The sequence below is a fragment of the Lepus europaeus genome, chromosome 18 (assembly GCF_033115175.1).
Source record: "Lepus europaeus isolate LE1 chromosome 18, mLepTim1.pri, whole genome shotgun sequence".
Lineage (NCBI taxonomy): Eukaryota > Metazoa > Chordata > Mammalia > Lagomorpha > Leporidae > Lepus > Lepus europaeus.
Window position 1 is genome coordinate 65,183,533 of NC_084844.1, and position 21,051 is coordinate 65,204,583.

The 21,051-nt window shown below is 51.7% G+C and overlaps 1 pseudogene; it reads right to left on the reverse strand.

The window, feature by feature from the left end:
* Window positions 1–11,217: 11,217 nt before the first annotated feature.
* On the reverse strand, window positions 11,218–16,520 carry LOC133746911 (uncharacterized; annotated as a pseudogene).
* Window positions 16,521–21,051: the final 4,531 nt, after the last annotated feature.

A 21,051-nucleotide genomic window follows, 5' to 3' on the forward strand; every position in this document is an offset into this window, starting at 1 on the left:
CTGTCATGGTCAGAACTGCACCAATCTGAAGTCAGAAGACAGGTGCTTCTTTTGAGTTTCCCATGTGGGTGTAGGGGTCCAAGGACTTGGGCCATCTTCCACTGTTTCCCCAGGCCATAAAAGAGAGCTGGATGGGAAGTAGAGCAGTTGGGACTCAAACTTGCCCCCATATGGGATGCCAGCACTGCAGGCGGCAGCTTTACCCACTACACCACAGTGCCGGCCCCTGAAGTGAGTCTCTTATAGACACTATATAGTTTGCTTCTGTCAGTTATACATTCAGGATACCTTTCTTATTGATAAATTTTATCCATGTACTGGCAAATTAATTATGATAATAAAGTGCTTAGTTTTGCTATTTTGTTTTCTGATGTCTCTAAGTCTTATATTTTCTTTTTCTGTGTTGCCTACATTATTGGTTTACTTTATGTTTAGTTGATTTTTTATTACTTTTTCATTTTCTTTTTATACATAAAAATATTTTATGGTTATTATGGGGATTATTCATATTGTTCTAAAGTTGTAATGATTCATGTTAAACTGATACCAACTTAACTTCAGATCCATGCAAATATTCCAGTCCTTAGTAGTTTGTTATTTATGATAATTAATGTTACATCATTAATGTTTGTTCTTAATATCACAGATTATTTCTTTGTATACCATATACTTATTAATATAGATTTATAATATTTTATGATTTAAATTTTATAACCCAGAAGAATGAAAATGGAGTTAGAAACCAAAATTTCAATAATAATGATGTTTATATCTTTTTATTTATCTTTCCTGGTGAAATTTCTATATTTATATGTCTTTGGTTTAAAATTCAGTGTCCTTTTACCTGCACTGAGAAAATCCCATCTAGGTCTCCCACAAGTTGCAGGGATGTAAGTACATAAGCCATCATCTGACATTTTCCCTGACACATTAGCAGAAAACTAAATCAGAATTGGAGTAGTCAAGACTTGAACCAGTCACTCCTATGTAGGATGTAGACACGGAAAGTACTAGCCTAATCCAGTGTGCCATAATGTCTACCCCTTCATTTTGTAAAATTAGAAAATAAACAGTACTCTAATTTTATTCATTTTCAAGATTGTTTTTGATTATTTAGATCAAACTAAAATTCTATATGAATTGTAGAATGAGCTTTTCCCTTCTTTCAAAATTCAGTTGGAATTTTGACAGCCACTTTGTATCTGTACATTATATTGGGTAGTATTACTATCTTAACAATAGTTAATTTTTCCAATGCATGGATGTGGGATATCTTTCTATTTATTGATGTTTAATTTTTTTCAACCTAGTTTTATAGTTGTCAATGAACAAATCTTTAATCTCTTTGGTTAAATTAATTTCTAAGAATCATATATTTGGTGTCATTTTAAATGAAATTATTTTATTTATTTTACTTTAAGATTGTTCATTATATATTAATGAATAAGAATATACCTGATTTTTCATGTTCCTTTCCTTCATGAATTTTTCTGAATGAATTGTGAGGTCTAACTATCTTGTGATCAATAAATTGGGCTTTTCTACAAACAATACCATTCCATCTGTGAAGACACTGAATTTTTTTGTTTGTTTTGTACAGGAACATTTTTGTTTTACTAGCTCTGGCCATAATACTGAAATGTTGATAGCAAACAAGGAAAACAAATATTTTTATTGATTTTAATCTTAACAGTAAAACTTCACTATTTAAGAAGAAGTATGATGTTAACTATAGTTATTTTCTACATTCTTTTATTTGTTTGAAGAAATTTCCAGTTTATTTCAGGAATGGATGATACAGTTTATAAATTTTCTTCCTGCATCAATTGATATGGTAATGTATGTGCTTTCCTCTTAATTCTATGGGCATGATGCATACATTTATTTTTTAAATTTATTTTATTTATTTGAAAGACAGAGTTATAGAGAGAGGTAGAGATAGAGAGAGAGGTCTTCCTTCTGCTGGTTCATTGTAGATAGCTACAATGACTGGAGCTGCTCCAACCTGAAGCCAGAAGCCAGGAGCTTCTTCCTAGTATCCCACTCAGGTGCAGGGGTCCAAGGACTTGGGCCATCTTCTACGGCTTTCCCAGGCCATAGCAGAGAGCTGGATCGAAAGTGGAGCAGCCGGGACTAGAACTGGCTCCCATATGGGATGCTGGTGCTTCAGGCCATGGCTTTAACCCACTGTGCCACAGTGCCAGCCCTCTCATACATTTATTTTTATATGTTGAGCCATTCCTCCATTCTATGAATAAAGTCCTCCTTCATTTTAATTTTTTTATTTTTTAATATTTTATTAATAACAATTAAACATATGTATGGGGTACATTGTGACATTTATTTTTCTCTTCATGATCCTAGAAGCATTTTTGTAAATTTATTTGTAGATTCAATATTTTTAACATTTTGTCATTTTCATTTCATCTGAAAATATTATATATGCATCCATGCATACCATTTTTGTGTTAAAATTGAAATATTAATGTTATATAATTTAGTATTCATTAAATTATTGTAAAGTGAAAAGAAAGGTATATATATAGATGGTATAATTCAGTGAAGGCCAAATTTATAGCTATGTATATACCAAATAACATGCCATCACACAATTTTATACTCTATATTAATTTCTACAAAGAAGAAAACATGATATTTATGTTTTGTGTCTTTTTTACTTCATTAACATAATTATCTCCATTTCCATCCATGTTGATACACATATCAGAGTTTAATTATATTTATGAATAATATTCCATCACATACATGTGTATATGTGCATGCACATATGTGTATATATACCAAATTTTAATTATCCATCATCAGTTAATGGACATCTAGTTTGATTCTGTATCTTCTCCATTGTGAATTGGGGTGTTATAAATATGGGAGCATAGGTATGTGTTTTGTACCCTGACTCTATTTCCTATCTATATATTCCCAGAAACAGGATTGCTGAATCCTATGGTAGATCTATTTCTCCCTATTGGGGGAGTCTTCATAATGTTTTCCCTAATGGTTATACTAATTTGCAGCCACATCTCAATGTATTATGGTATCCTCTTCTCTACAACATCACCAGCATGTGTAATTATTTGATTTTTGGAGGATACCCATTTTAATGATAGCGAGATGATATCTTGTTATATTTTTATTGCACTTCCCTGATGGCTAGGGTACCTGAAGATTTTTTCATATGTCTGTTGGTCACTTGTATTTCCTCCTCTGAAAAATGTCCATTCACATCTGTGCCCACCTCTTTATTAGATTGTCAGTTTTGCTGCTGTTATGTTTCTTGAGCTCATAATTTATTCTGGATATTAATCATTTACCAGATGCAGATTGCAGATATTTTCTCCAATTCTGTCAGTTTTCTATTTGTTGCTTTCTTCATGATGCAGAAGTTTATTAGTTTGATTTGCTCACATTTGTCTATTTTTGCTTTTTGTCCTATGCTTTTGGGTTGCAACAGAATGAAATAGATGAAAGTTGCCAAACCAGTAAACTTTACTTTGAAACTTTTTTTAAATGATGAAAATGTGTTTATTTCAATTTTGGTATCAAAAATTACTCATTAAAATGTAGCATCATTAGTAAATAGCACATTACCATATTAATGAAGAAATTCTTTATATCAGCATAGCAGAATTACATCATTCTTTGCACATTGTGGAATACAACTATGATGTTAGGAGAATGGGTAATAATTGCAAATTGAGCTTGTATTATAAACACACAAACCATCAGAAAGGATTCATGTGTAAAAATATTTTATGCTGTATTTATTTATTTGAAAGTCAAAATTACACAGAGAAAAGAAGAGACAGAGAGGTATCTTCCATACACTATTTTACTCACCAGATGGCCACAACAACCAGTGCTGGGCTAAGCCAAAGCCAGGAGCCAGGAGCTTCATCTTATCCATCATGTGAGTAACAGGGGCTCAAACACTTGGGCTATCCTCCAGTCATTTTACCAGGAAATTAGCAGGGAGCTGGCCCAGAAATGAAGCAGCTGGGTCATGAACCAGAGCTCATGTGAGATGCTGGCATCACAGGCAGAGGCTTTGCTGAGTGTACCACATCGCCCCCCCCCTTGGAAAGCTTCTTAACTATAAAAATTATCCTACAATCATCTAGTCATTTCTACATGGGCATGGGGCAATGAATATATGTATTAATCATAACTATGATTATGTACTAGAATGGTTGTAGATAACAAAGTTTTTATTGTTTTCTATAGGGATATATACTAAAATCTAACAGTCCATTTTAAGTGCATGATTAAGTGGCAAGAAATACATAACATTGTTTTGCAACATCAGCACCATCCCCCTAAAGAAGTTTTTAACCATCAGTCAGTAATTCCCTGTCCCCACCCCTCAACAATATATCTAACCAATAACTGCTCTAGTTTCTTTTTTAAAGATTTATTTATCTACTTGAAAATCAAAGTTACACAGAGAGAGAAGGGCAGGCATAGAGAGACAGAGAGAGAGGTTTTCCATCCAATGGTTCACTCCCAAATTGGCCACAATGGCTGGAGCTGTGCCAATCTGAAACCAGAAGCCAGGAGCTTCTTCTGGGTTTCCCACACAGCTGCAGGGGCCCAAGGACTTGGGCAATCTTCCACCGCTTTCCCAGGCCACAGCAGAGAACTGGATAAGAAGTGTGGCAGCTGGGACTCAAACCGGCACCTATATGTGATGCTGGCACGGCAGGCTATGGCTTTTCCTGCTACGCCACAGCATCAGCTCCTGCTCTGCTTTCTATATCTATGTATTTGTCTATGTTAGTGCCTCATATAAGCCAAGTCATACAATATTTTTTCTTATTATTGGCTTATTTAATGTAGCATAATGTCTACCAGGTTCATTTATTTGGAGAATTTGTCCAGATTTTCTTTTTAAAAATCAGTTAGTTTTTTCACCATGAAACTGGGATATTATCTCATAAAAGTTGCTCACTTCAGTCTTTGTGAACAACACAACCCCAAACTAAAGGGCAATTTCCTCGCTCTGCTCCAAGCCACTCACAGGAGGCAGCTTCCCTTTGTGAAACCAGAAGCTCCCTCCACTGGCTAATCACTATCCCAGATTCCAGTGTGAGGGGTTCTTGGTGGAATCTGGTATTGCTAGAAGAGCTTTGCTGATGCAACAAAAGACTGGCACCAGAGTCTCTGTCCTTGGGGCATGTCTCTCATATACTTGGGCACTGTTGAGCAGGCATGCCTAGTGTAGCCTGGTGAGATGATTTGTACATGTCCCCTAAGAACTGGCCTGCAATTCTTTTAGCCCACTCAGCAGGGCACCATGGACTGTGGCTGGATAGTTCTGGCTTGTATATTCTGCAAAGAAGAGTCATGCAATGGGCTGTGGTGCACCTGGAACTGAGAGCCCACGAATGATTGTCTGAGCCATTATATCATAGTCATTCCCAGATGTTCCTGTGACAGTGTAGCAACAGTAGCCCCAGGACCCAGGACCAACATACCAACAGACACTAGTCTTTCTCTGGGATGGGGAACTGCATTGGTACCATCAGCATTACTATGGTTTGAAAATAATTTACAGAGGTTTAATTCCTATTATGGAATACTGAGAGGGTTGAAACTTTATAGAGTTTAGAGGTAGTTCCTTTGGGGGATTATTGGAATTAGGTAGGTAATCAAGGAAATCTCCCATGATTGAGTACTTGGGTTTAGAGAAAAGACAGAGACTAAGGAGACACTTGTATGCTCCCTGTCTCTTGCCATGCACTGCTTTGAGGATCTGCAAGCAAGGAGGAGGCCATCAACAGATGAAGCTCCATATGCTTCAGCCAGAACTGTGAGCCAGAATAAACCTCTTATCTCTTTAACTTACTCAGTGTCTTACATGGTGGTATTGGGAAAAGAGAAAATAATGCATATATAAATACCCATTTGTTTATCCATGCATCCTTTCCTGGAAGCTTGGGATGCTTCAGCCTTTTATTTATTGTAAGTAAAACTGTTATGAATATGGATGTATGAATATCTCTTCCAGCACCTATTTTACTTCCTTCAGGTGAATTTCTAGGGCGAGAATTTATGATAAATTCTGGATAGTGTGGTAATTTGGTTTCTGTTTTCTAGGATATTCAGTACTAATTTATATATTGGTTCTATGCTTTCATAGCCACACCAGAAATGCTGGTTCACTCCCCGAATGCCACAAAATCTGGGACTGGCCCTGTTTAAAGCCAGAAGCCTGGGCATCAGTGTAGATCTAACACATGGGTTGCAAAAGCCTAACAACTTAAGCCATCACCTGCTGCTTCCTAGGATGTGCATCAGAAGAAAACTGGAGCATAAGAGGTGCCAGGACTCAAACTGGCACTCTAAATGGGATGCAGAGCTCCCAAGTGACAGCTTAATTCATTGTGTAGCAATTTCCCCTAAGACAAAATATATAAGGGGCCTGCACCATGGCACACTAGGTTAATCCTCTGCCTGCGGCGCTGGCATCCCATATGGGTGCTGGCTCTAGTCCTGGCTGCCCTTCTTCCAATCCAGCTCTCTGCTGTGACCTGGGAAAGCAGTAGAAAATGGCCCAATCCTTGGGCCCGTGCACCCATATGGGAGACCAGAGGAAGCTTCTGGCTGCTGGCTTCGGATCAGCACAGCTCTGGCCATTGCGGCCATTTGGGGAGTGAACCAGTGGATGGAAGACCTTTCTCTCTGTCTCTACTCACTGTCTATAACCTAACTCTCAAATAAATAAATAAAATCTTTCTTAAAAAAGATAAAATATATAAAACATAAATATATGTTTATCTGTATCACAGCATAATTTAGGTACTATTGGAAGACATATAATAAGGAGAATTTTCAGAATAATTTTATGTATGACCACTTAAATTCCATCCTATATGTGTGTGTATACATATGCAATCAACTTATGAATATATGACATGATGTGATAGTTTTGCTTTAAATCATATATAATTTAAAGAAATAAAAGAATATGGGCCAGCATTGTGGCACAGCAGGTTAAGCCACTGCCTGTGATGCTCGTATCTTGTTTGAACACCAACTTGAGTCCTGGCTGCTCCACTTCCAATCCAGTCCCCTGATAACGTGCCCAAAAAATCGGGAGAAGATGCATTATGTGTTTGGGCCCCAGTCATCTACGTGGAAGACCCAGATGAAAGGTCTGGCTTAGGTCTGACTTAGCTCCTCACTATTGTGGCCACTTTTGGGTGAGCCAGCAAATGGTAGGTCTTGCTCTTTTTTTATTTTATTTATTTATTTTTTAATTTTTACAGGCAGAGTTAGACAGTGAGAGAGAGAGACAGAGAGAAAGGTCTTCCATCCATTGGTTTACTCCGCAAATGGCTGCTACAGCTGGTGCACTGCACTGATCTGAAGCCAGGAGCCAGTTCTTCCTCTTGGTCTCCCATGAGGGTGCAGGGCCCAAGCACTTGGGCCATCCTCCACTGCCTTCCTCGGCCACTGCAGAGAGCTGGACTGGAAGAGGAGCAACCAGGACAGAACCAGCGCCCCAACTGGGAATAGAACCTGGGGTGCCAGCACCACAGGGGGATGATTAGCCTAATGAGCTGCAGCACTTGCCTGCAGGTCTTGCTCTTTGTGTCCCTCTCTGTAACTCTGCCTTTTAAATAAGTCGTTTAGAAGAAATTAGGCAACTAAACAAATGTATATTTCCTTTTCTCTGACCACACACATATTTACCAAGATATCTGTGATCTGTAAAAACAAATACAAGTGATAAATGAGATTATCAGAAAGGTCAATATTAAATATATATCACTACATACTAGCAAGAAACAAATAGGAAATATTTAGGGGCAATAGGCAGATGAGAAAAAAATGGCAAGAGTAAGGGTAAAATGATTGCATTATGTGATATCTTTTAACATTTTTAAAATCAATATTTAAAAAAACACAAATGACTCAACAGAAAAATACATCACATATCTGGTGAAAATGTAAGGCTCTGAAGCCAGTAAACAGCCATTGAGTCGTATCTGACCTGAAGCAGGTTAGGGCACTGTGCAGGTAGGATCCTCTCAGGAGCAGGAACCAGGGAGGCAGGAGGGAGCCCAGCAGCGGGCAGCACCAGGGGTGAACAGCCCTCCTGCCCCAGGGATGGTGGCACCTGGAGAATGCAGTTTTGGTACAGCACCCAGGACTGGCCTCTTATATTTTCCTATCTGGAAGACACGAAGAGATGCGTCAGCGCTGTGGAGGAAGTTCTCACGGCCAGCTAAACTGTCCAGTCAGGAGCGGCGGCGTTAGTGCCTCATAATCACAGGGAATCGTGACGCCACAATCCTCTTCCAGTTCTGCGGGGAGAGGTCCAAAGGGGACCTGGTGCTGGAGATTCTGAAGGAATAATTCGTCTACTCTCCTCTGACCGCCTTTTCCCACAGGATTCCGCACACCTCAGAGGCCTTGGGAGGTGAGCGTAGGGCGGGCTGCAGGGATGGGGAGGCGGTGTTGGCGGTGAAACAGGCTGGCAGGAAGCAGCCTCCCAGAGGTCTCTGGAATCTGCGGCCCCATCTCGCTGGTGCCTGCCTGCCGGCACGACCTTGGGCTCCCTCAGGTCCACAGTGTGCGGCTGGACTGGCACCCGGGACTCCAGGAGTCCTGCCCCTTCCAGGCAGGGACTCGGCCTGGGAGCCCAGGAGCCTTCTCTGGGCAGCTGTGTGGCGGCAGCCTCGCGTCTTCCTCCATTGTGCAGCGGGGACCCGGTAATCGCTGGGGACAATCCGGGCTGTGCAAATGGCATTCGTGCAGATGAGGTGCTGTCGTTTCTGGGGTCCTCGGTGCCTCCTTTCTCCCCAGGGTTACCCGACCCCGTTTCATGAATGTGTCGGAAGCAGGGTCTCAGATCATGGACCCTGACCTCTCAACATAGCTCTTTCTGGGGGTTCTGAGCTCATTTTCTGATGCCAACAGCAGTGTTGTGGACTAGGTAAGTTAAAGACTAAACAGTTTTATGTGGCTCAGGGATTCTGTCCAAGTTGTGGGGGGGACAGGAGGACACTGTAATTTGGTACTTGGTCGACAGACTGTCATTTGTCTTTGAATTTTAAAAGTACATATTTTAGCTAGTCACATTTATGAGGATTTTAAATATTGTTTCTGTTATAGGATAACCTTCCCAATCGTGTAGATACAAGCCTAGATTCCGCTATTTTTAATTTATATTTTAATATAGGATAATATTTCATGAATATTGGATATTAGTTAACAAAATTTTTTTATCTTCAAGGTCTGCAACCCTATGCTTTGATATGTGAGGAGACATTTAAAAGTTTATGGAAAATTCACATGATCTGCTAATCTAATTTTTCATGAACCTTTTTGTGTCCCCTTGTGGGATAATTGCGGAGGCAATAAACAGTCCCACATAGAACTTGCCGAGAAACTGCTAAATCACCTCTCACAGTGGCTGCAGTAGTTTACTGGAAGTGTATGAGGATCCTATGATCTCCATGACTCTGTCAGTGTTTATCTATGGTTGAATCGGTCATTTCACTGAGTGTGAAGTGTTATTTTCCTGAGGTTTTCATTAGCATTTCCACAATGACTGTTATTAATCATATCCTTTTTGAAATATCAAAATGTCTTACGGAAATCACTGCTTCATTTTTAAAATCATGTGCTTGATCTTATCTTTTGTATTTTTTGATACAAAATCCAAGATTTTTCTCTTAAATTTCTTAGTGGTATTTTCACTTTGATTCTACCTTGAATGTTAATTTATTTTCATCATGTCCATTGCTGCTATACAGAAATATAATTGATACTTATAACTTTATTTTATATTCTGCAAAATTACTGAATTTTACATTGAGTTCTTAATGAATTCTTTGGAAGTCTTTTACTTACAAGATTATGTCTTAGGCATTACAAGTCATAAACATGACTTTGTTTGCATTGCTCTTTTGTTTACAATCTGGAGATTTTTCTCCTTTAGGTGATTTCTTTAGCAGAATCTTCCACTACACTCTCAATTACAATGATGAAAGTATCTGCCTTGTTCACACCGCATAGGAGTTTACTGCAGATTCTCCATAGGTGCCCTTCCTGTGGTGGAAATTCTCTTCAACTAATTTTGTTTAGGGATTAATCATGAACTGAATTTAGTCAATTTTATTTTATCGATGACATTATCAAATCTTGATATTTTGTTATCCTACGTTATTGTATTAAATATTGATCATTAAGTTTTTTTTTATTTTAGAGACAGAAAGAGAGAGTGAGCTCCTATCTTCTGGTTCACTGACCAGATATCTGCCATGACCAGGTCTGGCCTGGAAGTGGAACCAGAGGCAAAAGCCAAAAACACAGTCCTGGCTTCCATTGTGGGTGTAGGGACCACAATCACTTGTCCAATCACTACTGTCTCCCATCTTCTTCATTGACAGGGAGCTAGAGTCACGAACCAGAACTGAGGATTGAACTCAAAACACTGTAATATGGAATGCGGGCAGCTTTAATGAGCATCTTAACTGAGAGGCCAAATGCCCACCCTAGCCTCTCCATGCCATGCCTTTGTTCTGTGTCTCTGTTTTTGTTAACACTATACATTTTGATTACTCTTCCTATTGAATTAAAGAAATCTGAGTCCTCTAATTTTGAACTTATTTTCAACTATATTTTGGGTGTTTGGATCTTTTGACTTTCCATATGAGTTTTCTGTATAGTTGTTAATATTTTCTGCTAAAACAAACTATAGAGGTGTTAAAAAGAAAGATTTGAAACTATAGATCACTTAGGAACATGTTGATTTCTTATACACATTTTGTAATCCATGAACACAGGTAATACTTCCATTTATTTGTGTGATCATTAATTCCTGTCAGTAATTCTTTATAGTTTCAGTGTTTAAATATTTTATTTCCTTGGTTAAGTTTAGTGCTAAACACTGTATTCCTTTTGAGGTTATTGAAAATCCAATTGATCTGTTTATTTCTTTTCATTTTTAATTTTAAAGTATTTTATTTAAATAGGGTGAACAAATTTCATGATTTTCATATATATAGGTTTAGGAGCATAGTGATACATCCCACCCTAATCTCTCTCCTACCCATGCTTCCAACCTCTTTCCCTCCTTCCTTTCTTATTTTTCTTTTAAATTTTACCATGATATGCTTTCAGTTTATGTTTTAATCCCAAGCTTAACCCTGTACCTTAGAATTCAGTAAATAGTAAATAGAAAAAAAATCACTGTTCCGCGCTCTCGAGGCACGCGGCCAGGATGCTGGGGTCCAGGATGAAGATGAAGGGCGCGTGGCTGTCGGACAGCAGCCTGCTGATGGCGTTGAGCACGCCCACCACACGCTCCAGGTAGCAGGTGTCCAGCCCGGTGACTCTGAGCACCAAGCACAGCCGGTGCCGCTGGTAGGTCTCCAGGAAGCACAGGAAGTCGGTGAGCAGCTCCACCTCCTCCTTCACCTGGCACATGAAGCCCAGCTGGCTGCCGAACTTCTCGCTCGATATTCTTGCGCTGGCTCACGAACAGGTGCTTGCCCACCGGGTACACGGCCATGAGCAGCCCCGAGCCAGACAGCGTGGTGGCTGCGCCGCAGAACACCTTGAGCATGCTGCCGGCCGCGGCGCCGTGGCCGCCCAGCGACAGGTAGAGCAGCCCCATGCCCAGGCTGAGCGCGACCAGCAGTGCCAGCAGTGCCACTCGCGCTCGCAGAGGCCCGGCGCTGGCCGGCTTGTTGCCCAGCACCCAGTACACGCTGAAGGGCACCGCGCGGTAGTGGCGGTGGATGCCCTCGCACAGCGTGGTCCCCAGGCCGGCCCAGAGCTTGTCGATGCCCGCGTACTGCCAGGCGCTGAAGCGGATGAAGAGGAACTGCACGTTCTTGCGCCTCAGGTGCAGCTCAGTGATCGCGGGCTGCAGGAACACCAGGTACCACAGCAGCCGCGGGAAGCCCTGGCCGCCCATGGCCAGGGGCCACCACCGCATGTGCTACAGCTCCTTGGCCTCCCGCTGTGCCCCCTCCTGCTGCATCAGCAATGCGGGGGGAGGGGGCGGTGCCTGAGGGGGCGGGGCGCTCTGCCGAGACGGGGTGGGGGTGGGGGGCCGTGAGCAGCGGGCCTGGACTTCCGGTGAGCCACAGGTTGCCCTAAAAATTAGCAGGGCTCAGGTGCATAGGGTGCTGCCTGGAGGAGCCTGGGGCTGGTTTTTAACCAGAAGGCGCCCGGGGTGGGCGGGAAGTGGTGTCCAGGTGTGGGGGGTAAGAGCCAGAGCCGGGCAAGGGGCTAGAGGTGGGTCTGAAGTCCGGAGGGGCTCTGGGGCATGAAGGAGAGATGCTGAGGATGCGAAATGCAAGGCCGCAGAGACCCAGCCTGGCTTGCCGCTCCTCCTCCAGGGAGCCCTCCCGGGTGCCAGGCTGAGCCAGGGGCCGGCTGCTCTGCCTAGTCTGGGACGCCAGTGTGTGCAGGACCAGGATGGACAGCGCCTCAGCAGGGCCGGGTTCCCTGGGCTCCACGCAGGAGCTGGAGGAGGCCTGCAGTGCGGGTCCGGAGCCGCCCCAGGGCAGGGAATGGGTGCAGGGTGCGTCCCCAGGCTTGGCCCCAAGACCTGTCTCCTCCCAGGGCCCTAGCTGGTTCCTCTGACAGCACAGGGCCAGAACCCAGGCCCGAGAGTGAGCGGCTCACCAAGGTGACGGCCTGCACCAGGGCTGGGGACCCAAGGGAGGGGTCACGCCCAACTCCGTTGTGGCCAGGGCACAGGCTGAGCACTGAGCCCCATGCAACTTGAACCAGGTCAAAGCCGCTGCCTGCGGGGCCTGGCCAGGCTTGGGCCCCTGTCTTTGGTGGGCGTGTCCTCTGTCTTGTGTCAGGGTGCAGGGGCCAGCACAGGGAGCAGGGGAGGGGCAAGACCAGTTGTGGTCTTTTGAAAGATTCTTTGGAGTGGACTTAGCAGGAGGGTGAGGAGGGGTGAGACCAGGGAGGACCTGGGCAGGGGGTGTGCACCAGGGAGGGGCCGGGGCTCCACCTCTCATCCCCCCACCCCCCACCCAGAGCCTCACTGGTGATCTTGTCCAGCATCATGTGCAGGCGGCAGCCGAAGGGCGCGTAGAAGCCCACGGGCACGTGGCACAGCGTCTTGGCCAAGCAGCTGCAGTAGATGTCATCTTCCGTGAGGATGTCTGGGGTGGAGAAACCGAGTCAGCGGGCTGGCTGGGCACCGCCCCCCTGCACACCCGCCCACCAGCACCAGCATCCCTGCCTCGCTCGCTCCCATAGGCAGCGCAGGCCACAGAGGGAGCTGCGGCCACTGGCAGCTTCCATCTCCAAGGCCATGCGTGCGTCCCTTGGGGCCCCACAGGAGGACCCACCCCTGGAGCTGGCAGGCTGAGTCTGGGAAGTGGTCCTGGCCCTCCCTCGCCCAGGAAAGCTCTGCTGGGCTCTCTCCTCTCTCCCCCTCCATGGCCCCAAGTCCCTGTCCCCTCCCCACATTCCAGTCCTGGCCTCACCACCTTTCTCTGCACCCCCCAGTGACAGCGACACCCCTGAGTGGCTCAGTCCCCTCCTCTGGGAGCCGGCCATGCCCTCAGGCGATGCCGGTGTCTAATGGCCACGGAGGACCCAGGTTCCACCCTGAGGTTCCCGGGGAGCCATTAACAAGCACACCGAGGCAGCCCCACCCCCACCACCAAGCGCCACTTCTTTGACCAGGGCTTGAGGAACCAGAGAGAGGACTTGGAGGTGGTGAACACCCACATCCAGAGACCCGGGTTGGGGGGATAGGAGGGCAGAAAAGCAGCTGGGACTGGGGGCAGGTCCAGGCAGGCAGGCAGAGGACTTAGGACAAGGTCAGCTGAGGTGGCGGTCAGCTGAAGTGGCAGCCAGGGTGGAACCTAGCGTGATAGCTGGGGGGGGGGGGGGGAGTGCTTTGTTGCCCTGGCTGTGAATTGGGCACCCTGGCCCCAAGGATCCAATGACCAAGTCCCCATTCAGCTTTGCTCCACATTCAGACTGGGCCTGGACCCTGCTGTGTGTCCCCACCATGGCCACCACAGGGCCCACCTGTGGCCCATGCCTCTGAGCCGTCCCGGGGACAAACTCCTGGGAGCCTTGTGCCTGCATCCCCATGATGGGGTCTGCGGCCCTCCCCCGCCCCTCTGCCTCCCCCACTGGGCTCCTTTCACTGAGCCCCTTCTTACCTGCACCTGTGCCCTGTCTGCCCCACTCCCCACTGCGCCCCCAGAGCAGAGCCTGGCCCTGGGGCAGGCGCTCAGTACCCAGTCCGGAAACCACTTCTGCAGCTGCATGCCTGGCCTGGCCCCCACCCCACATTCTCCACGGCTGCCAGGTCAGCAGCGGCCGAGGGCAGGAGGGAGGACTTCATCACCCAGCTTGGGGCAGCAGCACCAGGCAGCCCTGGACCCCAACAGGTGAAGCAGAGGCAGCCCCCAGTCCCAGGGCGGCAGGGATGCACATCCCTCCTGGACAGGGGACCGGAGAGCGCCAGCCAGGGAGCAAGAGGCCTAGGCAGTGAGTGCGGCGGCTGCAGCGCTGGGCAGAAGCTGGGGGAGCCTGGGTGAGCACCAGAGCTATAGGTGAAGGAGCCGCAGGCTGCTGGGGCCGGCAGCGGCTGGGCATCTGTGGGCTCGCTGGGCTATAGGAGGACCCCGGCTGCCGAGGGGAGGGCTTGGCCGCTGCTGGCCATGGCAGGGGCTGCAGTGGTTGTGGGGGGCCACTGTGGGGTGGTGGCTGGTCCCACGGGGGCAGCGGTGGTTGCAGGTGGCCCTTTCTGGACCCTGTGAACTGGGCAGTTTTGTGGGTACGAGGGGCTGGGAGGTAGAGGCTGAGGCTGCCACCACTGCTGCAGAATGGGGGACTGGGGGCCCTGGTGCCGGCTACCGCTGCCACCGCTCTGGGGGCTTTGGCAGGCCAGCCACCAGTGTGGCTGGGGGGTGGCCGACAGGGCCCAGGGGCTCGGGAGGCCGCTGGGTCCTGGCGTCGCTGGTGACAGCATCTTGGAAGGAAGGAAGTGGCTTTAACTGGGCCTGGGTCCCCTGGGGAGCAGTGGTACCAACCAGAGGGGTCTTCCACAGGAGCATTCTGGGAAGTTAGAGAGACAGCGGAGGTGAGGGCTGGGCTGCTCGCCCATGGGGGGTGCAGGGACCAGAGAGAGGAGGACCAGGCCCAAGGCTCCTGCATCGTTGGCGGAAGGTGGGTGTCCCTGCCGCCCCAGTTCCTTGGGCCCCTGAGGGTCCTCACTCAGAGTAGGGGAACAGGGAACCATGCCATGGGTGGCGGCACAGAGAGGGGACAGCAGAGACTGGGGAGAGGCAGGCTGGCAGGAAGGTGTGGGCCCCTGTGGCTGGGGACCCACGCCAGCCCTAATTGAATTGGCTGTGAGGTGAGGTGAGGGTCCCTCCCCCACTGTAGTGCACCTGCAGCTAGCATGGGGGCCGACCCCCCCAGCCTGACTCAGGCACAGTGGGAGGGAGCGCCCTCTGCCGCCAGGCTGCTCCCCACCCTGGAGGGGGCTTCAGGCCTGTAGATGGGGAGGGGGACTCTTCCTATGCTGTGGTCAGGACCCCACTCTGCAGAAGCCCCCATGGGGCTGCCCCAGGCTTTCTCCAGGGGCCTCGGGTCTATGTCTGCCAGCTGCTCGCTGCCCTCCCTCGGTCCCCTTTACCTCTTTGGCGCCCTAGCTCAGGATCCAAGAAGTGGCGCCCTTGACAAAGTGGACGCTGTAGTTGCTGTGCATGGCAGGCAGGGCCAGGGGCCTGCTCCTGGCGCAGGAGGGGGACCAGAGCTCAGGGCCAGCCCCCTTGACCAAGGTGGGTTCCCCAGGTCATCTTGGGGGGACGGAGGTGCTCCTCAAAATGATAGGCCAGGATGGGGAGGGATGGCGGCGGTGGGGGGAGGGGCTGCTGAGAGGCTGGGGGCTCACTGGGAGCCATGGGTTTGGGTGTCCAGGAGCTCCTGGGTCTGGGATAACAGGGAGTGTTGGGTGAGTGGGCGGGGGAACAGGCAGGCGCTGTGGGAGTGGGAGGCCAGTGAGCTGAGGAGGGGGGTGACAAAGCCCAGAGCCAGGTGTACCTGGGAGGTGGGGGTGGGATGGAGGGGGTACCCAGGGACCAATGAAATCAGTGCTCCTCCCCTCCCCCTCCAGAGGCTGGCTTTCGAAGGAACCAGACCTGCAGGGAAGATGCAGCCCCTGCAGTGAGGGTGGGTGGCCCACTGGGGGCCCGGCCCGCCCCCTCCCCCAGCCCAGGGTCCCCAGAATGTACCTGGCAGCAGCCTCGCAGCCCCAGAGCCCTGTCCCATGGGACGCTGGCCTTGGCCCCGCCCTCGCTCCCCGCCCCCCGCCCTCCAGGGCAGCTGGCCTGGCAGGCGCTGCTGTCGAGGATCCGCGGGTGGGGGCCGGGGACTGGGCCCGCCTCGCTGTGCCCGCTGCACGGGTCTCCTGGGGGCCCTGGGCGCCCCTGCCGCGGGGCGAGGGCGGGCAGTTCCTGCACCATAGAGCTGTGCGACCTCGGAGGTGACTTCATCCCTCTGGCCTGGGCTTCCTCATTGCTGAGTGGGCCTGGGCCAGGCAGCCTCTGCTGGCAGGGCGAATCAGGTGGGCATCCCCCTGGCTCAGGGCCTGGCCCTCAGCGGGCCGCGGCTGACACATGCTGGGCACGGACTGACCCAATTACGGGCACTGCTCCAAATCCCGGGGGGATGGCAGCCACAGCATGGGGCGGAGGGGCTCCCAGGCAGGCTGGCGGGAAGCCCGGCCCTGACTCGCAGGCGGTAGCTTGTGCTCCACAGGCTCTGCCTCCTGGGCCAGTGCCCTGTGGGTGTCTCCTTGGGGACATCTTTGGACAGGTGAAGGCCAGGGCAGGGCTGGACAAGAGGGACCTTACGATACCGTAGAAGCCCCTCTGCTTTCCGGGGGCCCATCTGCCTGCGTGCTGAGGGGTGGGGTGGTCTGATGGGCCCAGAGGGGAGCCACACTGGGGGCCAGGGTCACAGGACCGGAAGGACCCCACCCAGCACTGCCCCCTGCCTCCCAACCAGACAGTCCTGTACAGTCCTTTGGGGAAGGCTCTGCCCTCCCCCCACTCCCACCACCCTGGCTGTGGCACATGTCCAGTGCAGGGCATGGGGTGTGTCTGTGGGTCCCCTGCCCCCAGCTTGGCACACTCCATTCCCTGGGAGACATCTGGGGTCCAGGGGGCACTCCCACCCACCCTACCCACATCCGGAGGAGGGTGTGGGTCGGCAGAGGCTGCCAGGTACTAATGAGGAGCCGGAGTTTGGGGAGTGGGCTGGGCAGGGGTAGGCATGTGCACTCAGCTGAGGGGGGCCAGACAGGAACGGGATGGGGTCTAGTGGGGACCCTGCCCGCTAGCAGTGTTCGAGCGGGGGTCTCTGCCCCAGCCTCGGGTTACGGCTCTAAGGCTGGGGCTCTTACCTGCATCGGGCATTGAGACAGAGCAGGGAAGGCAGAGGCCGGAGCTGCCTGGGGACAGACAGCTGGGCTCTTGTCCTGGGTGAGACTCAGGGATGCCAGGCTCAAGAAGTACAACAGCGTGTTGGGGGTGGGTTGGGTTTGGGGCATCTGGCTGCACCCCTCTACTGTCCATCCTCGGGTCCCAACCAGCTCCAGGCCTGCCCACAGCCTGCTGCTGGAGGGCCCTGGGCCCTGCTCCCCCCACCCTGTCCCTCACTAAGCCCAGGGCAGCCCCAGACTTGCTGGCATGGCAGTGTTGCCAGAGAGACAGTCAGGGCCCCCTTCTGTGCCAGGCGCACGGAGTGGGGGGGAACCGAGGCCAAGGGCTGAGGGGGGGGCCCGGACACCACTTGGGCCTGCGTTGTTCCCCGCTTGCCCCCACTCCCACTGCAAGCTGGATGCCACACATAGAACCTTTATTGAGTCTGGCACAGAGGGAGATGCCCAACCTGGCCACCAGCCCTGCCCCCCGCATGACTGACCGTGGCTGCGACCACCCTGCCTCCCGGACCCCCCCACCTCCCTCCGATGCCCACTCCTGAGCACCCGGGACCCCTGCATCAGCATGACAGCACTGGACCCGCAGTCCCTGGGCCGGGTCCCTCAGGGTTTCTGGATCACCACCTGGAACTTACCTGGAAGAAGAGAAGGACTAGCTTTAGTGCAAGACTGGGGCATGGGGGGAGGCAGTGGGCACCCAAGCAGCCCGGAGATGCTCATCTCTGCCCTGGACCACAGTCTGGGTGGCCTGGGCCCGGACCCGGTTTGATCAGTGGGGCAGAGGGGGTGACGCTCCCTCCGGCTGGCCTGCACCCCAGGGCTGGCTGTGTGGGTGATGAGAGGGATGGAGTCCAAGCATGTAGGCCACGGGGAGGGGCCCAGGCCACCAGCCTTCCCTGGCATGTGGCGCTCAGAACCTGCCCTCCTGGCCCCAGGGGCCCCCGGGAGTGGCCAGTGGAACTGGAAGAGGGAAGGGCAGGTGCAGTGGGGAGGAGGCCTGCACCTAGCACCCCACAGGCAGCCAGTGTTTCCTGGGCCCAGTTGCCCCGGGAGCCCCCTGGAGGCCCCGCACCATGTCTACCCACAGGTCTTTGCACAGGAACTTGAGCACATCCAGCTCCTCCCTGAATGCATTGCATCCTGGGGCAGCCTGGGTTGGGCAGGGGCTCAGGGTGGGTGGGGCACAACCTTCCCCAGCCCGGCAGGCCCAGCCTGAGTCCTCCTGGTGGGCCCTGCCCACCCCTGCAGGGGGCCAGCTCTCACCTCTTGCTCAGGGCCTGGCCCATGCGGAAGCCCATGCCCTCCAGCATGGACAGGCTCTGCTTCTGTCCCTAGAGGGGCAGGGGAGAGAGGCTCAGGGCCCCCGGGGTGCCATCCAGGGGAGGGGGCCACAGACAGGGCCTGAGTCAGCGCCACTCCCCTACCCACCCCTGCAGGCTGCGCAGGGTCTCTCTAGCTGGGTGACCTGGATGCAGGAGGGGCACAGGGCAGCCAGGGGCATGGGAGCCACGTTTTCAGTGGAACCCAAGGTGAAAGGGGTGGGGAACAATGGAGAAGGCACAGAGCCCTGGAGGAGGAAGCTCTGGCCTCCTGCTGGGCCCTGCCCTTGGCCCTGCCCCCAGGCCCTGGCTGCTCCAGCAGCTGCTATCCCAGCAGTGGTGGGAGGGCTCTGTGGAGATCCTATCCCAGGCAGGATGTCCTGGTCTCCTCCTGTGGGGGCTCAGCAGCCCAGGCTTCCCGCTTTGCACTCAGCCCCGTCCCACTCTGGGACGTGGGTCATGGAGCCCAACTCTGCCCACTCGGACCCGGCTCTGTGAGGCTGGGGCCCCGGGCCTGGCCCACAGGAGATGCTTCTGGAACAGGCGCCAGGTGCACCACGGACCCTCTTGTTTGAGCTGGGCAACCCCATTGGTGGGCTCAGGGGGGCCAAGAGAACCTGCCAGAGGCCCCCACAGTCCTGGGGCTGTCCGGGAGCCACATGTGGCCACAGCCACGGCTGTCAGAGCTTGGTGCGGGACTTGGGGGGGCCACAGCCTCCTGTGGGACTTCACTGCTCTCTGGCTGCCTCCACACCGCAGGGCTCAGGGAAGGCTGGTGACAAATGACATGCAGGGAGGTCCCTGCAACAGGCATCCCCCTCACAGCCGCACACAGTGCCAGAGCCCCCGTGGGGACCTGGAGCAGTGGCTGCTGTGCCTCAGTTTCTCTCCTGGGGTCCTGATGAGGAGCGGAGGGTTTGGTGAATTAAGCCAAGTGCCAGGTGGGCTTGGAGCTCACCCCGCCCTGGTCCTTCCTGGCCCCTGGCTCACGGGGGAGGAGGCCCACAATGGAAGGGCTCTGCCATGTGCCCCACAGCAGCCACGACTCCCAAGCGGCCTCCAGGATTGCCCCCGCAGCACCCAGAGGTGGCGCCATTGTACACTGACCCAGCCCATCTGTCCACTCCCGAGCACGCCCTCGTTCGGCCCACAGCCATTTCCCAGGTGCCCCTGGAGCTTGACTACCACGCCCAGATGGTGCCCACCCACAGCCTGGCAGGGCTGGGAGCTCGAGGTCCACAGGGCAGGGCAGGGAGGGGATTCCCGGCCAAGGGTGTGGCGAAGGCAGGGGCCTCCTTCGACACAGCTTAGGCCTGACTCAGGGGTCACCAGGGGCAGCCAATCCTTGGGCCATTGCCACATGTGCTGGGTGCTGGTCACGCGGTGCTCCTGCCAGGTGGCTTGCTCATGGGGAGCACATGAGAACCAGAGGTGCAGGCTGGGCAGCCCCTCCAGGCCCAGGTGGCGGCCAGGACAGGGGCTGAGCAGGGCCTGACCGGAGGCCGGGAGGGCTGGCCTGATTCAAGCTTTTCCTCTGGGAATGTGACGGGGCCGGGTTTCAGTCCTGGCTGCACTGCTTCCCGGGTGTGCGCCCTGGGGCAGTTTGCAGCCTGTGCCCCAGCTTCCTCACTGTCCCTGCTCACTGCAGTGGTGTGCCTGGCACTGGCCGAGCTCGGCACCTGGGCTACAAAGACTGGGGGTGGGAGGGAGGGAAGGGAAGTGGGGAGCGGGCCCTGCCCCGGCCCTGCAGAGCTCTGGGGACTGGGCTTCAAACAGAGGGGCAAGGCAGGGCCGCTCCTGCTCTGGGCCTGGCGCGCGCTGCACCTGTCGCCGGGCAGCCTGCGGGATGGTGGTGTGAGAGATGGGGGGGGCAGGACACCACGGGAAGGCTGCTGCAGTGTCAGGGCCTGAGGGAGATTCTGGTGTCTGGGCTTTTGCTGAGAGGGTGGGGTCAGGGTGGGCCTCTGTCAAGGGCGGGTGCAGGGAGATAACAACTCCAGTACACCTGCTGTGTCATTAGCCTCTCCAGTCTCCTCCCAGGGCTGGTCACTGGCTGTGGCCACTGGAGCCGGTGCAAGCCGGTTTTGCTGATCTGTCAGTGTCAGGAGTGGGCTGGGGTCCAGAGGCTTGATTGACAGGAATGGCCTGTGTCTGGTTAGGGGACAGTGCTGGATTCGCTAACCCTGGCCAACTGTGTTCCCAGCCTGCCTCACCAGAGGGCAGCCATGATGGCCCCCGTAAGTGGGTTCCTTCACCGATGGG